Raw genomic sequence first — 15,991 nt, forward strand, 5'->3', positions numbered from 1 at the left:
CACTAGGACGGCGGGTACCCACCGCCAACACAACTGAGCTCCTGACACGCAGAGATCTGCGTGCTCAGCTCAGCGGTACAGACAAGCTGTGCGCCCCAGTACAACAGGGATTGAGAACCCCTGTCCAGAGAGGACCCCACAGGGAAGGAAGAAACCGTGCTAGGGAAAGTCTAGCAGCCTGCAGATCGCAGACAGGTGAGTACGCCCAGCCATCACAGATCTGGGCCCAAACAGGGAGCACAGAGTGATCAGAAACTCAGCTTCCGCAGACTAGCAGGAGGGCGCACGCTCCACCAGCCCAGAGGCCTGCATTGTACCAAATACACCTTACAGGCAGAACTGGGCGCCCCAAGACACCAGAGCAGTACTCACCCGCCACAAATTACCTCTTGGGTTCTGGGCACAGAGCCCCAACCTCAGACCTACAAAAGACCAGAAACCCTGAGATCAACCCCCCCAGATACTGCTCCAAGGGGCAACCAGTTATTCCTAACAAAACCGACCAAACCACGGGACACACAGGTTACAGCATTTGATCACTAAATTTACAGCAAGAAACCCAGAAGGAGGGCAACTGTCTCCAGGACTTCTCCCAGTGAGAGGAGAGCCCTCTTGACTAATCAGGACCACAGTTACTACCCATGTCTCTATGCCTGAGGTGAGCTGTAGCAACTCCTGAAAAACACCAGACATCCAGTGACTATACCCAAAAAGCTGGAAAAGCTTCCTTCAGGAAAAACCATCTTCCTGCCAAAGGGATTCTCTCTACTACAAGAGTCCAGGAACAACCAGAAACTAACTTCAAACACCTAAGATAGCCCAATGGGTAGAGGACAGCGTAAAAGTTCAACCAACAAAAGCCAGAGCAATATGGCATCTCCAGAACCCAGTTATCCAGGGGCAAATAGCCCTAGACACCCCAGCATAAATGAAATTCAAGGAGATGACCTAACGTCTATGCTCATGAAGAAGATAACAGAGGAAACAAATAAAATACGAAAAGAATTAGAGGAAGATAAAAACAAACAGATCATGGCTATCCATAAAGAAATGGAGGAAATTAAAGACAAGGAGATTATGGCCATCCATGAAGAAATACAGGAAGCTGCAGCCAAACAGTCTGTGGCCTTTAGAGAGGAAATGCTTAAATCACTGAATGAAATAAAAGAAACAGTGGATTGTTCAAACAAACAGCTGAAGGAATTGACAGAAAAACATGAAAATACAGTCAGACAGGGGAAGGAAACCAACAAAATAGCTCAAGACCTGAAGATAGAATTGGAAAAATTAAAAAAAAAAAAAAACCACAAATGGAAGAAATTGTGGAGAGAAAGAACTTAGGGAAGAAAGCAGGAACTACAGAGGTTAGCATAACCAATAGGCTACAAGAAATGGAAGAAAGAATCTCAGGTGTGGAAGATACAATGGAAGAAATAGATGTATCTGTCAAAGAAAATGTTAAATCTAAAAAATTCCTGACACAGACCATCCAAGAAATTCAAGACAACATAAAAAGACAAAACCTAAGAATAATAGGAATAGAGGAAAAAGAAGATTCCCTGCACCAAGGCCCAGAAAATATTTTCAACAAAATCATTGAAGAAAATTTCCCCAACTTAAAGGAGAGGCCAATAAGAATACAAGAGGCCTATAGAACACCCAATAAATTAGACCAGAAAAGAAAATCCTCCCGCCACATAATAATCAAAACCATAAGGATACAGAACAAAGAAAAAATACTAAAAGCTGCAAGAGAAAAAGGCCAAGTAACATATAATGGCAAACCCATTAGAATCACACCTGACTTTTCAATAGAGACTATGAAAGCCAGAAGGGCCTGGACTGACATCATGCAGACCCTAAGAAAACACAGATGTCAGCCCAGGCTACTATACCCAGGAAAACTCTCAGTCCTCATAGACGGAGAAAACAAGATATTCAATGACAAAAACAAATTTCAACAATACCTACAAACAAATCCAGAATTACAGAAGACACTGGAAGGGAAAATAGAACCCAAGAAAACTAGCTACATTCAAGAAAACACAGAAAATAAATAACCCCACTACAGTAAAACAAAAAGCAACCAAGCACACAACCGTATGACCACAGCCAACATCAAATTCAAAGGATCTAACAGCCACAGGTCATTAATCTCTCTCAACATCAATGGACTTAATTCTCCAATAAAAAGACACAGACTAACAAAATGGATACGTAAACAAAACCCAGCAATCTGTTGTATACAAGAAACACACCTAAGTCACAAAGATAGACATTACCTGAGGGTAAAGGGATGGAAGAGGGCTTTTCAAGGAAATGGACGCAAGAAGCAAGCAGGAGTAGCCATTCTAATATCTGATAAAATAGTCTTTCAACCAAAATTAATCAAAAGAGATGGGGAACGACACTTCATACATATCAAGGGAAAATTCCATCAAGAAGACATCACAATCCTGAACATCTATGCCCCAAATACAAGGGCACCCACATTTGTGAAAGAAACATTGATAAAACTTAAACCACACATAGATCCCCACACACTAATAGTGGGAGACTTCAACACCCCACTCTCAACAAAGGACAGGTCAACTAAACAGAAATTAAACAAAGAAACAATATCTCTAACAGAGGTCATGAATCAAATGGACCTAACAGACATTTACAGAACCTTACACCCAAACACAAAAGAATTTACCTTCTTCTCAGCACCTCATGGAACCTTCTCCAAAATAGACCACATAGTTGGTCACAAAGCAAGCCTCAACAGATACAAGAAGATTGAAATAATCCCTTGTATCCTGTCTGATCACCATAGAATAAAGCTGGACCTCAGTAACAACAAAAATAGCAAAAAGCCTACACATACATGGAAACTGAACAACTTGCTACTAAAAGACAACTGGGTCAGGGAAGAAATAAAGAAAGAAATTAAAATCTTCCTAGAACTCAATGAAAATGAAGCTACAACATACCCAAACTTGTGGGACACAATGAAAGCAGTGCTAAGAAGAAAGTTCATAGCACTAAGTGCCTTCAAGAAGAAATTTGAGACAGCGCATTCAAGCAACTTAATGGCTCACTTAAAAACCCTAGAAAAAGAAGAAGCAGACACACCAAGAAGGAGCAGACAGCTGGAAATAATCAAACTCAGGGCTGAAATCAATCAATTAGAAACAAATAAAACAATTCAAAGAATCAATGAAACCAAGAGCTGGTTCTTTGAGAAAATCAACAAGATCGACAAACCCTTAGCCAAGCTAACTAAAAGGCAGCGAGACACCATCCAAATCAACAAAATCAGAAATGAAAAGGGGGACATAACTACAGACACTGAGGAAATCCAAACAATAATTAGGACTTACTTCAAAAGTCTATATGCAACAAAATTTGAAAATTTAATTGAAATGGACAATTTTCTTGATCGATTCCACTTACCAAAGCTAAATCAGGACCAGGTAAATCAATTAAATAGTCCTATATCTCCCAAGGAAATAGAAGCAGTCATCGAAAGTCCCCCATCCAAAAAAAGCCCAGGACCTGATGGTTTCAGCGCAGAATTCTACCAAACATTCAAAAAAGAGCTAACTCCAGTTCTCTTCAAACTATTCCACAAAATCGAAACAGAAGCAACATTACCAAACTCATTCTATGAAGCCACAGTCACCTTGGTACCTAAACCTCACAAAGACCCAACAAAAACAGAGAACTTCAGGCCAATCTCCCTTATGAACATTGATGCAAAAATACTCAACAAAATACTCGCAAACCGAATACAAGAACACATCAAAGATATCATCCACCATGACCAAGTAGGCTTCATCCCAGGTATGCAGGGGTGGTTCAATATATGGAAATCCATCAATGTGATCCACCATATTAATAAACTGAAAGAAAAAAACCACATGATAATCTCCCTAGATGCTGAAAAAGCATTTGACAAAATCCAACATCCATTCATATTTAAAGTATTGGAGAGATCAGGGATACAAGGCACATATCTAAACATAGTAAAGGCGATATACAGCAAACCTATAGCCAACATCAAACTGAATGGAGAGAAACTTAAAGCAATCCCACTGAAATCAGGGACAAGACAAGGCTGCCCACTCTCTCCATATCTCTTCAACATAGTACTGGAAGTCCTTGCTAGAGCAATAAGACAGTTGAAAGAGATCAAGGGGATACAAATTGGAAAGGAAGAAGTCAAATTATCAGTATTTGCAGATGATATGATAGTATATGTGAGTGACCCCAAAAACTCTACCAGGGAACTCCTACAGCTGATAAACACCTTCAGCAAAGTGGCTGGATACAAAATTAACTCAAAAAAACCAGTAGCCCTCCTATATACAAAAGACAAAAGGGCTGAGAAAGAAATTAGGGAAACAACACCCTTCACAATAGCCACAAATGACATAAGGTACCTCGGAGTAACCCTAACCAAGGAAGTAAAAGATTTGTATGAAAAAAATTTCAAGTCTCTGAAGAAAGAATTAGAAGAAGATATGAGAAGATGGAAAGATCTCCCATGTTCATGGCTTGGCAGGATTAACATAGTAAAAATGGCCATTTTACCAAAAGCAATCTACATATTCAATGCAATTCCCATCAAATTACCAACACAATTCTTTACAGACCTGGAAAGAAAAATTCTCAACTTCATATGGAATAACAAGAAACCCAGAATTGCTAAAACAATCCTCTACAATAAAAGATCTTCTGGAGGTATCTCCATCCCTGATCTTAAGTTGTACTATAGAGCAACAGTTTTAAAAACTGCATGGTACTGGCATAATAACAGAATAGTGGATCAATGGAACCGAACAGAGGACCCAGAAATAAACCCACACACTTATGGACACCTGATCTTTGACAAAGGCGCCAAAACCATACAATGGAAAAAAGATAGCATCTTCAACAAATGGTGCTGGTCCAACTGGATGTCTACATGTAGAAAAATGAAAATAGATCCATACTTATCACCCTGCACAAAACTGAAGTCCAAGTGGATCAAAGACCTCAACATAAAACCTGACACATTAAATCGGCTAGAAAAAAAAGTGGGGAATACCCTAGAACTCATTGGTACAGGAGAAAACTTCCTGAACAGAACACCAACAGCACAGGCTCTAAGAGCAACAATCAATAAATGGGACCTCATGAAACTGAAAAGCTTCTGCAAAGCAAAGGAGACCATCACCAAAACAAAGCGACTGCCTACAGATTGGGAAAGAATCTTCACCAACCCTTTATCTGACAGAGGACTCATATCCAGTATATATAAAGAACTAAAGAAGATGAAAAGCAGCAAACCAAGTAATCCACTTAAAAAATGGGGAACAGAGCTAAACAGAGAATTCTCTGTAGAGGAATACCGAATGGCAGAGAAGCACTTAAAGAAATGCTCAACCTCACTAGCCATTAGGGAAATGCAAATCAAAACAACCCTGAGATTTCACCTTACACCCATGAGAATGGCCAAGATCAAAAACTCAAGTGACAACACATGCTGGAGAGGTTGTGGAGAAAGTGGAACCCTTCTCCACTGCTGGTGGGAATGTAAACTTGTACAACCACTCTGGAAATCAATCTGGAGCTTTCTCAGACAACTAGGAATAGTGCTTCCCCATGATCCAGCCATACCACTCCTAGGCATATATCCAAAAGAGGCTCAAGTACACAAAAAGGACATTTGCTCAACCATGTTTTAGCAGCTTTATTTGTAATAGCCAGAAGCTGGAAACAACCCAGATGCCCCTCAACTGAAGAATGGATGCAGAAATTGTGGTACATCTACACAATGGAATATTACTCAGCAATGAAAAATAAGGAAATCATGAAATTTGCAGGTAAATGGTGGGACCTGGAAAGGATCATCCTGAGTGAGTTGTCCCAGAAGCAAAATGACACACATGGTATATACTCCCTCATATAGACATACAACATAGGACAAACCCACTATAACCTGTGCATCTAAAGAAACTAAGCAAGAGAGAGGACCCTAACTAAAATGTCCAATCCCCATCTTGAAAGGCAAAGAGGATGGACATCAGAAGAAGAAGAAAACAGGAAACAACCTAGGAACCTACCACAGAGGGCCTCTGAAACCCTCTGCCCTGCAGACTATCAAAGCAGATGCTGAGCCTGATGGGCAAGTGTTGGGCAGAGTGAATGGAATTTTATGTAAGAACTGGGAAATAGTAAGAGCTGGAGAGGACAGGGTCTCCACAAGGAGAGCAACAGAACAAGAAAATTTGAACACAGGGAACTTTCCAGAGACTCATACTCCAACCAAGGACTATTCATGGAGATAACCCAGAACCCCTGCACAGATGTAGCCCAGAGCAGTTCAGAGTCCAAGTGGGTTACATAGTAATGTGAAGAGGGACTGCCTCTGACATAATCTGATTGGCCTGCTCTTTGATCACCTCCCCCTGGCGGGGAGCAGCCTTACCAGGCCATAGTAGAGGACAATGCAGCCACTTTTGATGTGAACTGATGGACTAAGATCAGAAAGGAGAGGAGAACCTCCCCTATCAGTGGACTTGGGGAGTGGCATGCATGCAGAGGTAGGAGGGAGAGTGGGATTGGGAGGGGAGGAGGGAGGGGCTTATAGGGGGATGCAGAATGAATAAAGTGTAAATTGAGGAAAAATTAAAAAAAAGGGGGGGGGGGAAATAATTTAAGAACCTTAAATGACTTTCAAAAGTGGAGCAAAACATGGAGTTAGTCAATTTACATGGAGCATGTCTCGCCCCTGGGGGCAATGGTCTCCTGAACCTACTCAGACCTCAGACACCACCACTGCTAGTTCTAGAACTTATGCAAGATGTTCCAACGAGGGGGTTAAGGCTTCTCATAATATTTCCTATAAGCCCACACCTGTTTGTTTATATCCCCCATTTTTATTCATTATTAGCCAGATAGAGCCAAGTAATTGTGGTGATGATACTTGCTTTTTTGCCCAATGCTGGAATGCTAGTGAATTTAGGTATGCCCTGGTTACTCGCATGCCTCACTGGGTGCCTGTGCCCGTTGATGCCCCTCACGCTATGACTCTCTTCAGACAGAAAAGGGATCTTGGAACTACAGCCGCCATTGTTACTGCCATCTCATTGGCGGCGGTTGGAGCTACCACCGTGGCATTAGCCATGAGTCATACTGTGCAGACTGCTCAGACCCTGAATAATCTTTTAGCCAATGTAGCTCATGCCTTAGATGTAAAAAAATGAATTAATGCTCAACTAAAAGGAGGCTTGATGGTGTTCAATCAGAAGATTGACATCGTGCAGGAGCAAATTGATACCCTATGGCAAATCGCTCAACTTGGCTGTCAAATGGAAGTATGCTGGACTTTGAGTCACTAGCATACAACATGAGAATTTTTCCTGTGCTGCAAATCTGTCTAAACAATTGTCTAGCTATATTTTAGGTAATTGGACTGGAGAATTCGATACTACGATGGAGCAGCTGAGAGTGGCCATTGTCACAGTAAATTCTACCAGAGTGGACGCAGGACTAGCCACAGGATTATCACCATGGATTGCTGCAGCCATGAATCATCTGAAGGAATGGGCGGGCATGAGAGCGTTAGCAGGCCTTCTGGTGTTGGTCTCCTTGGTTTGCCTGTGGTGTATATGCAAGATTAGAGTCTCACAACAGCGTAATGCAGCCATGATCATTCAGGCCTTTACAGCCATTGAAGCAGGACAGTCTCCCCAAGCATGGTTGGCTACCATAAAAAGCTAAAATGTTATGCTCAGGATGCGAGGCTAAGCACTGCACTCAGGGTCAGCCGCTTTGGACCCAGAGAAGAGCATGTCTGATTGCATGCGGGTTGATGCCCCAGGTCCCACCTCTGAGAAAAAGGTATCAGATGGGTCTGATGCTCTTTGGGTGGATGACACCTAAATGAACATCGGTACAAAGTCCCAATTTATTTCTAATATCAGAGATCAGACCTCTACTCTTGCCTGATGTGTCTAAAACAAAAAGGGGGAACTGTAGAGAGCTGCAGAATGCTATGCCTTAAAGATGGAGCTGGTTTCCGCCTTCCACCTTCCCGATGGTGAGTGCTCTCTGTCACGAACGACTCCACATTTGGCTAAGGCTGAGGATCTGGCTTGCTTCCATGTATGTGGACCTATCTGCATTGCCCACGTGGCACGCTGGGGTTGGCTACCCAGAGGCTATTTAAGCTGTGGGCTGGCTTTCCCCAGGGTCCGATGATTGTTCAAGGTTCCTGAATAAACTGCATTGAAAATAAATAAATAAATAAATAAATAAATATCCAAGAGCAGAGAGCTGATACACTCCCGAGACCAAGGTAAGAGGCAAGGGGTCTGGCTGCCTTACTCTGGCAGTTACATGTCCAAAGACGGGTTCCCCATTTTGCCCAACACCTTTGATCCTACAGACATGTTTCACAGCTTTACCTCCATCTCGAAAATTGGCAACTGTTATTTCCCAGAAGCAGCAGCTGAGGGGTATGTGCCTAAATCACACCAGCCTATGCAAGACGGAGCTGGATTGAGCTTGAGGCTGTTCTCTGTGCTCAAGGCCCTTCCTACCACATCCTTCCCCTCTCACACAATATTCCAAGCAACCTCAAAGAAAGCCCTTGTCAATGTCACAGAGGACAAAGTAGCAAATTGAAATAAAAAAAAAAGTGGACCTATATCCTATTTGCAACCATTAACCCCAGGGCTGAGCTGAAAAGAACAGGCAGCAATCCAAGCATTCAAGCACCCCCTGGGCTTCTGTTTCTTGAATGTGGCTCCATAGCCACTTTACAACACAAATGGCCATGGCGTAGAAGAAACGTCTCAAAGATAAAGCTGGAGTTCATCACAAAGGCAGCAGCAGTGACACCTCTGGCCTGTTGTGCCCACCAGGGCTGGTAGCAAAGGTCAGCATTCTCCTTTGAGGTTCTTTAGAAACAGGCCTCACTCGACTTCAATAACTGCTCCATAACTCAGTTTTCTCGTAGGAAAAGCAAGGATGATAACACCTCCTTGACAGGAGAAAAGGGTTTTGAACTCATTCTCGCTCCTTCACCATTTCAAGGAGATTGAGTTGTCAGTCTGGTGCATCAGGGTTCGTGGCCAGAGTCAGAGCCTTGTAGTCAGTGGGCAAGGTTGCCACCCTGAGAATGGGGCTTTCTTTGCTGTCTGTGCAGTGGGTGGGCAAGCTCAGCCATTTCCTTCAGCATCCATGTTTGTCATGCAGGAGCCTAGAGAGGTAACTTGTCATACTCTATTTGTCCTCCTGTCACCTTTCCTCCATGCATCTCTTCTAGAGGGCACAATGATCTATGATCCAGATTTAGGGATCTAGGAGTAAGAAATTCTGCTTCTGTTCATTGTTTTGGTTTTGAGACAGTACCACTGTATAAAACCCAGGCTGAACTTGAACTTGCAGTCCTTCTGTTCAGCCTCTGAACTGCTGGGGTCACAGGTGTGTGCCCTCATGTCTGGCCTTCTGTTAGTCCACGATCAAGACTTGGATCAATGAATCTACTCATTAAAAGCAGTACTTTCTCTTTGGACTCACATCTCCTCCCTGTCACTCAAGAGCTGTGACTGCCAACCTCCCAAGTGAGTCCCAGTGAACCCCTACTCCTAGAAGACATGCTCTTTGCACCAAGGTGAAGGTGTGTGACCACCCGAGCTTGGCATAGGAAATGACACGACACCTTCAAGACAGGCTACGCAAGGTCCCAAAGTTCCTACCATGGATGATCTCGTAATTGGATCCCTGTGATGGAAAAAGCTAGTTCCTGTCGCCGGGTAAACCTAATACAGAGAGACACAAGTGGCCGCCTTTCTGGAACTTTCTCTTCCTTGTGCTTATGTCGATCCTTGTGTGATTTTCCTTTGCTGGGGATGAACTGTGTCTTGTCTTCAAATCCCCAGTGTCTAGCATCATACCTGGCACCTACTCACTTTTCTGTAAAAAAAAAAAAAAAAAAGCATAGTTTTATATGTAGCCTCTATTTGTACTTCCTATTTCCAGTGTTTAAAAAAATTGCTTTAATATCTTTTTCAGTAGACAGCTAAGTGTAGTAATTTGCATTAGATTTCACAGGCCTTTTCGATGGCTGAATAAGGAAGTGTGAGTAGAAATAAAAGACAAATGTGAGAATTCACTTGTTTTACAGAGGTGTTTCCATTTTTGTCTCCAAATTTGCTCTCATGGTTCAGCCCTCATAGTACCATAAAGTGATCCCTTCTGCTTTTTCATGTGCCCAGTTAAGTTACACTCAAGATTAATAAAATTATGCTCTATTAAACCGACTGTTTTGGCCCCAAAGACACAATCATTCCAACTCTCTTACTACTGCCATTTGGGTCTGTTTTCACTCATTTCTGAAGCCTCCTGAGACTATGAGAAGTTGACTCTGAAGACAGAGGAGACCTCTAAGAAGCAGGAGATTGGAAAAATAAAAATTAAAACCACAGAGGACAGCCTGACATTGTTTGCCTCCTAAGTCTGGATTCTCAGAAGTGAGCTAACGCTGGGCCATGGGCCCAGGAAATCTGCTCAGTTGATCTGCGCATTCCGGACAAAGCTCCGACACTGAACCGTGGATTCACTTACAGCCACTGAAAAGGGAGGTTTAGGAGGCTCATGAAACTCAAAAGCAGCTTCCAAGCCTGGGCAGAAACGTACATGAGCCCTCAGGGTTGGTGAGATGATTCGCAGGTAGGTGCACTTAAAGCTCTCCCAAAGAACCCACACCCGTGTGTGGGCTAACAACCAGGCCACTCTGGTCCCAGGGGACCCGATGCCCTCTTCTGGCCTCTGAGGGCACTGCATACATGTGATGCACAGACAGGCAGAGGAAACACCCATACACATAAAACAAAATTTAAATCAAAACGTTCTTTTAAAAGAGAGAGAGAAAAATAAATTTACAAGTCCCATGAGGCTCTTCCTGGGGTTTTATAGCACAAGTTGGTCATAAACTTACTACGGGGCCAGAAATGACCTTGTGTGCCTGATTTTCTTGCTTCCACCTCCCAATCGCTGAGATTGCAGATGAGTGCCAATACCCTGAAGCCCAAACCTTGCCTGTCTGTACCATTAGTTGCTTCTGATGAACAGTCTTTGGTCTTCCTTATCCTTTGTCTCCTGTATGTGTGATTTTAGATAACAGATGCTTTCTTCAATGTTGGTTCTTAGTCATTTGAGAAGAATATTTCAACATAGGCATTTTCTTCTATTTTTTTTTCCTGTTTTCTTAGATTTAAAAATTGTATTATTGCTGGGCAGTGGTGGTGCACACATTTAGTCCCAGTACTTGGAACACAGAGGCAGGGGGATCTCTGAGTTTGAGACTGGCCTGGTCTACATAGTGAGTTCCAGGACGGCCAGAGCTATGTAGTGAGACCCTGTCTCAAAAGAAAAGAATCATGTTATTATTCAAATTTAGAAAGTTATTAAGCCAAGTCTCTTTAAATACCTTTGGTCTCATGAATTCTTTCTTCTCTCCATGTTTATACATGTTTATGAATATTTTCCTCTACATAATCGAGGCTCTTCATTTCTCTTCAAATATTTTCTCTCTTCAGCTTGATGATTTTGTTGTTGTTGACTATTTTGCAAATATCCCAATCTTTTCTTCTGCTTTTTCTAAACTGGTGTTAGTCTCACCCAACATGTTTTCAATTATGAAGGCTTTTTTAAAATTTCAGATACTTTAATTTCTCAGATGTGACGTTGTGTGTCAATTCTAAAATTTCCATTTTTTACCTTAAGAGTTTCTCCCTTTTCCCCCTACACTCCCCGAATCTTCATACATTATATTAATCTGTTCCTTTTAAATACAGTAGTCATCTTAAATCCCACATATGCTGATTCTAACACCCACTTGCTTTGTGGAGACCGCTTTATTTTCTGGGGTTAGTTAGTTATTCTCTGTGCTCTGGTCACACTTTTCTACTTCTCTGCACATCTGCTAATTCTGATTGTATGTGGGACATTATAGAGACCAGAATTTATGGTATCTCCCTCCAGCAGATATTTAGTTTTAAGCTACTGGAAGCCAAGTTTCTTGTGGATAACGCTACTGTGGTGTAGGCTTTTTCCTAAGCCTTCTTAAGCCAGTCATGCTGGATTCTGCCCTCAGTCCTACGATACAGCTCATACTCCAGGAATGTGCTCTGTATAGCTGAGGCATGAGGCACGTGCCTTATAGATGGAATTCTAGAGATGTCTAGCAAGATTTTCTAAGTTGGTAGGATTTTAACTTCAAATTCTAGCTCCCCAGTGCCAAGCAGCTGCTGAGATCTCTGCTCATCATTTCAGCACTCCAGCTGCTGTTGTCTGCTGCGATCTTTGGAATTTTGCCCTGTCCATTCCCACTTAAGAATTCTGCCAAGATTTTGTATATACATCTGGACTCCTCATCTCCACTGGACTCCTTCTGCACCTCTTCCTTCAAGATCCTTAGTTAGCTAAGCCTGTTTCCTGCAGACGTATGAATGTCTGCAGGGGGTATATCAGTTAAGTACGATTATATCCCATCAGTCCGTGCCTGCTTTTGAATCTGGTTTTAGAACTCTGCATATACATGCTTTATCATTATTAATGGGCATTTTAGTCTGAACTACTGTGTAGCTACTGGAAGCCTTTGTGTATATTTAAACATAAGTGGTCATGATATATGTTCTATTTTATAATGATGGCTTTTAAGAAACAATACATTTCATATATCATTTCATGTTGATAGGTATTAATTAACCTGTGTCTTTCCCCTGATTGGTGAAATATTTAACAAGAAGGCTTCAAAACAAAAATAAATCTATAAGTAGAGATATGAGTTATGAACTGAGTTCTTTCAATGTTCTTTGAAAGGAACTAAACTAGTTTATTTCACAATAATGCACCCCTTAGAAAAACTATACTACAAGAAACCAGATATGTTTGGGTCTACAGCACCACGAATTCTCATTCCACGTATTTTTGTCCCAGTTTTTTTCTGTAAGCAATGACACAATGAGTGGGTTTGGTACGGTCACTTTTAGTTTCCTCAAAGAATTGTAGAAGTTAAATTGTGGAATCTAAGCACATCCACATTTAAAAATTTAACTTAATGTGTATAGTCATCTGCTGTTATGCAGAGAACTGATTTAACCCTTTCCTGTGGGTACCAAAACGTATGATCCTTATGGGAACAGATAGTATTTGCAAATAACCTACAAACATGCTCCCTGATACGTTAAGTCACCTTAAGATCACTGTTAAGAATCAATGCAATGTGAGAGTTATACATCAACAGCTATTATACTATTGTGTGAAGGGATAACCATAAGAGAATTGCATCTGTTCTAAACAATCACCCAAATACTTTCTAAGTCTTGGTTATTCAGGTTCTTTGATGGGAATCCATAGATAGTCTGTCCATGCTCACCAGTCCGTCTTTATTGAAGGCCATACCACGATACACTCCTCAGCAGGATATGAAATTGCCTGTTTCTGTACATTTTTAACATTGCATACCCTTACTCTCTTAAATCTTTTCCCTAAGCATCAAACATGTGAACAGAAAGGGGGGGCGTTGTCTCAACTTGTTGTTCTTCTCAATTGACTATGAACAACCCTAGACTACTGCTGAATGTGGTGGGTAGCCACAGTGGGCACACCTTAAAAACTCTGCGCACAGGCAAACTAACCACTTAAAGAGTGCCACCCAAAACCTGCTCACACTTGGCCTATTTCCTCCTGCTTCAAGGCTAAAGGCGCAAAGGTGAGAGTGGCTGGGGTATCTTAGCATCAGCCTTTCCCACTGTCCTGTTCTATGCTCCACAAAAACTGGCCGAGGTTCCCAGTCACTGTCCTATACCTACCTTGGATTCTAGGAACAGAACTCTGAGGACACATCACCAAGTGATGAGACTACCCCCAAGCAGAAGCAGCCACTCCCAGGGAAACAACTGACCCCTTTGAGCAATAAGGACTTCTTTCAACCATCTTGCAGAAGCAAACCTGAGGTAATGATTAACCGTATCACGCCTTAACCAATAGTGTTTGCTTATGCACATCTCTTTCCCACTGTCCCAGTTCCTCCTTTGAACCTAAAGTTCATGTCAGTACTCTGAAGATAAACTTGGGGTCACTGATGAAATCTCCTCTCTCTGCCTTTCAGCACTCTGCAGTTGGCATACTGGTATGGGTAGCTGAACCCAGTCTGTGAGGACTCACGAAGCCGGGGATTTTATGGAGTGCCGTGGAGAGCTCCAGGAACACCAACAGATAAATAAGCACCAACAGATAAATAAATAAACTGAGCCACCAAGATGGGAGTCGGACAGGTGAGAAATCTAGATTTCTGTGACCCCTTCACCGAGAAACTCTCCTTAATATGCTCTCATAGCTTGCTTCCTTATAAAGATTCTTTTAATTTTACATGTATGGGTGTTTCCCCTGCATGTAGGTGTGTGCACCACATGTATGCAGTATCCTAGAGACGAGAATAGGACATTGGATCCCCGGGAACTGGAGCTACAGATAGATTGAGCTGCCAATTGAACCCAGGTGCCCTGGAAGAGCAGCCAGTGCTCCTAACCACCCCCCCCCCCCCCCCCAGCCTTCGAGCTTACTTCGTGTTATTTACCATAGTTTCGATTTTAAAGTGGATTGCAGGCTCCGTGGGGGCAGGACCTGTTTTGCTTTTTGTTTGTTTTCCAGCTAAGGTAGCTGCCGCCTATGTCTACCCCTCAGGGTATGCGGGAGACACTAAGAAAATGTGTTTGCTAAATGACCAAGTGGACCAGCTGAGAGCGAGGAAGCCTGTGGTAGCACGGCTTAGAAGCAATTCCATGAGTTAAAAAGAAGAAACACTGGGTTTGATGTGAGACGAGAGGTGACAGGTTTAGGGTTTGGAAACTGCTACTAAAAAATATGACTGCAGAGGCTGGAATGAGCCGTCCCAAATATGCCTCTGTGGCCTAAAAAGTACTTGGAACTGGTTATTGAACCGTAGGTACAGGAGAGGCTGAAGACAGAACGGAAGAAAGCCGTTTATAGGAGGACTCTCCGTCTCAGAAGGAGATCTTCATTCGCAAAGATGTCTCCTCTCGGCACCAAGAAGAAAAGGAGGGCCCAAAGCAGCTAGAAAGAATGGACAACGGAGAAGGCGGGACACAGACCTGCAAACCTGCCAGGAACCGCGTTTACTGAGCACTTCCTGCGCCTCTTGCCAGGATTCAGCAGAGCCTTGCACCCTCCACTCTCTGTTCTAGGAACCGAGGGAATTTCAGCTCGAACTTAGGCAATGCTTCCGAGACGGCCTCCCTTTCTCCTATCACATGCACGCATGTTGTTCAACTTTGGTTCCCTGTTCTCGTGTTGACCTCTTCTGTTATACGTGGCCACCCTGGCCGAGAGCGATGGAAGGGTAGAGAGGTACACCGCACTGTTCTTCTTTCCTCCGCCATGGTGCTGACAGCCTGGACAGAGAGAAAAGAGGTTCTTCCTGTCTCACCTGTGCCGGGGAGTTCCACGCATGCGTGTTTGTGTCTGACGCACTCACCGTGAGCTGTAAACACTGGGACTCTTAACTGTGAGAACGCTGGTTCTAATGCCACCTGATAGAGCCAGGGACATGAGAAACAGGGTGACAGGAGAGAAGAAGAGCCTTTGCTGGCAGCAAACGAGCAAGCTGAAGACAGTAGATTCCTGTCCAGGACAGATTATCCTCACTAGCAACTGAAGTGAAGAATGTACACAGTAAATTCAATACAGCATTTTTTTAAAAGCTATAGATGGCTAGGTGCTAGGGCAGTCTTCACTCCTACAGTGGCCCAATTTTTTTAATGCACATTTTAGTGTTATCTGAAAATCACTGATATTCTGGATTCTGTAAATCAGGAGGAAGGTTGCTGATTAAAAGGCTTGATGACCTGATAGAGATTTTTGTTCCTCATTCCTGGTATAGATGACTGTGGCATTTGATATCATAAGCATTCAAGTATGCCCTTTCTTT

General features: G+C 42.7%; 1 long non-coding RNA gene across 2 annotated transcripts; it reads left to right on the forward strand.

The window, feature by feature from the left end:
• The first annotated feature begins 13,614 nt into the window (after positions 1-13,614).
• On the forward strand, positions 13,615-15,162 carry LOC132652428 (uncharacterized). Of its 2 annotated transcripts, none has more exons than XR_009589990.1 (3): positions 13,615-13,997; positions 14,153-14,318; positions 14,728-15,162. It is a non-coding gene; the product is annotated as an uncharacterized LOC132652428 (long non-coding RNA). The 2 variants fall into 2 exon arrangements; XR_009589989.1 differs by having other exon boundaries at positions 14,990-15,162.
• The last annotated feature ends 829 nt before the right edge of the window (positions 15,163-15,991 follow it).

The sequence above is a fragment of the Meriones unguiculatus genome, chromosome 2 (genome assembly GCF_030254825.1).
Source record: "Meriones unguiculatus strain TT.TT164.6M chromosome 2, Bangor_MerUng_6.1, whole genome shotgun sequence".
NCBI classification, from domain to species: domain Eukaryota; kingdom Metazoa; phylum Chordata; class Mammalia; order Rodentia; family Muridae; genus Meriones; species Meriones unguiculatus.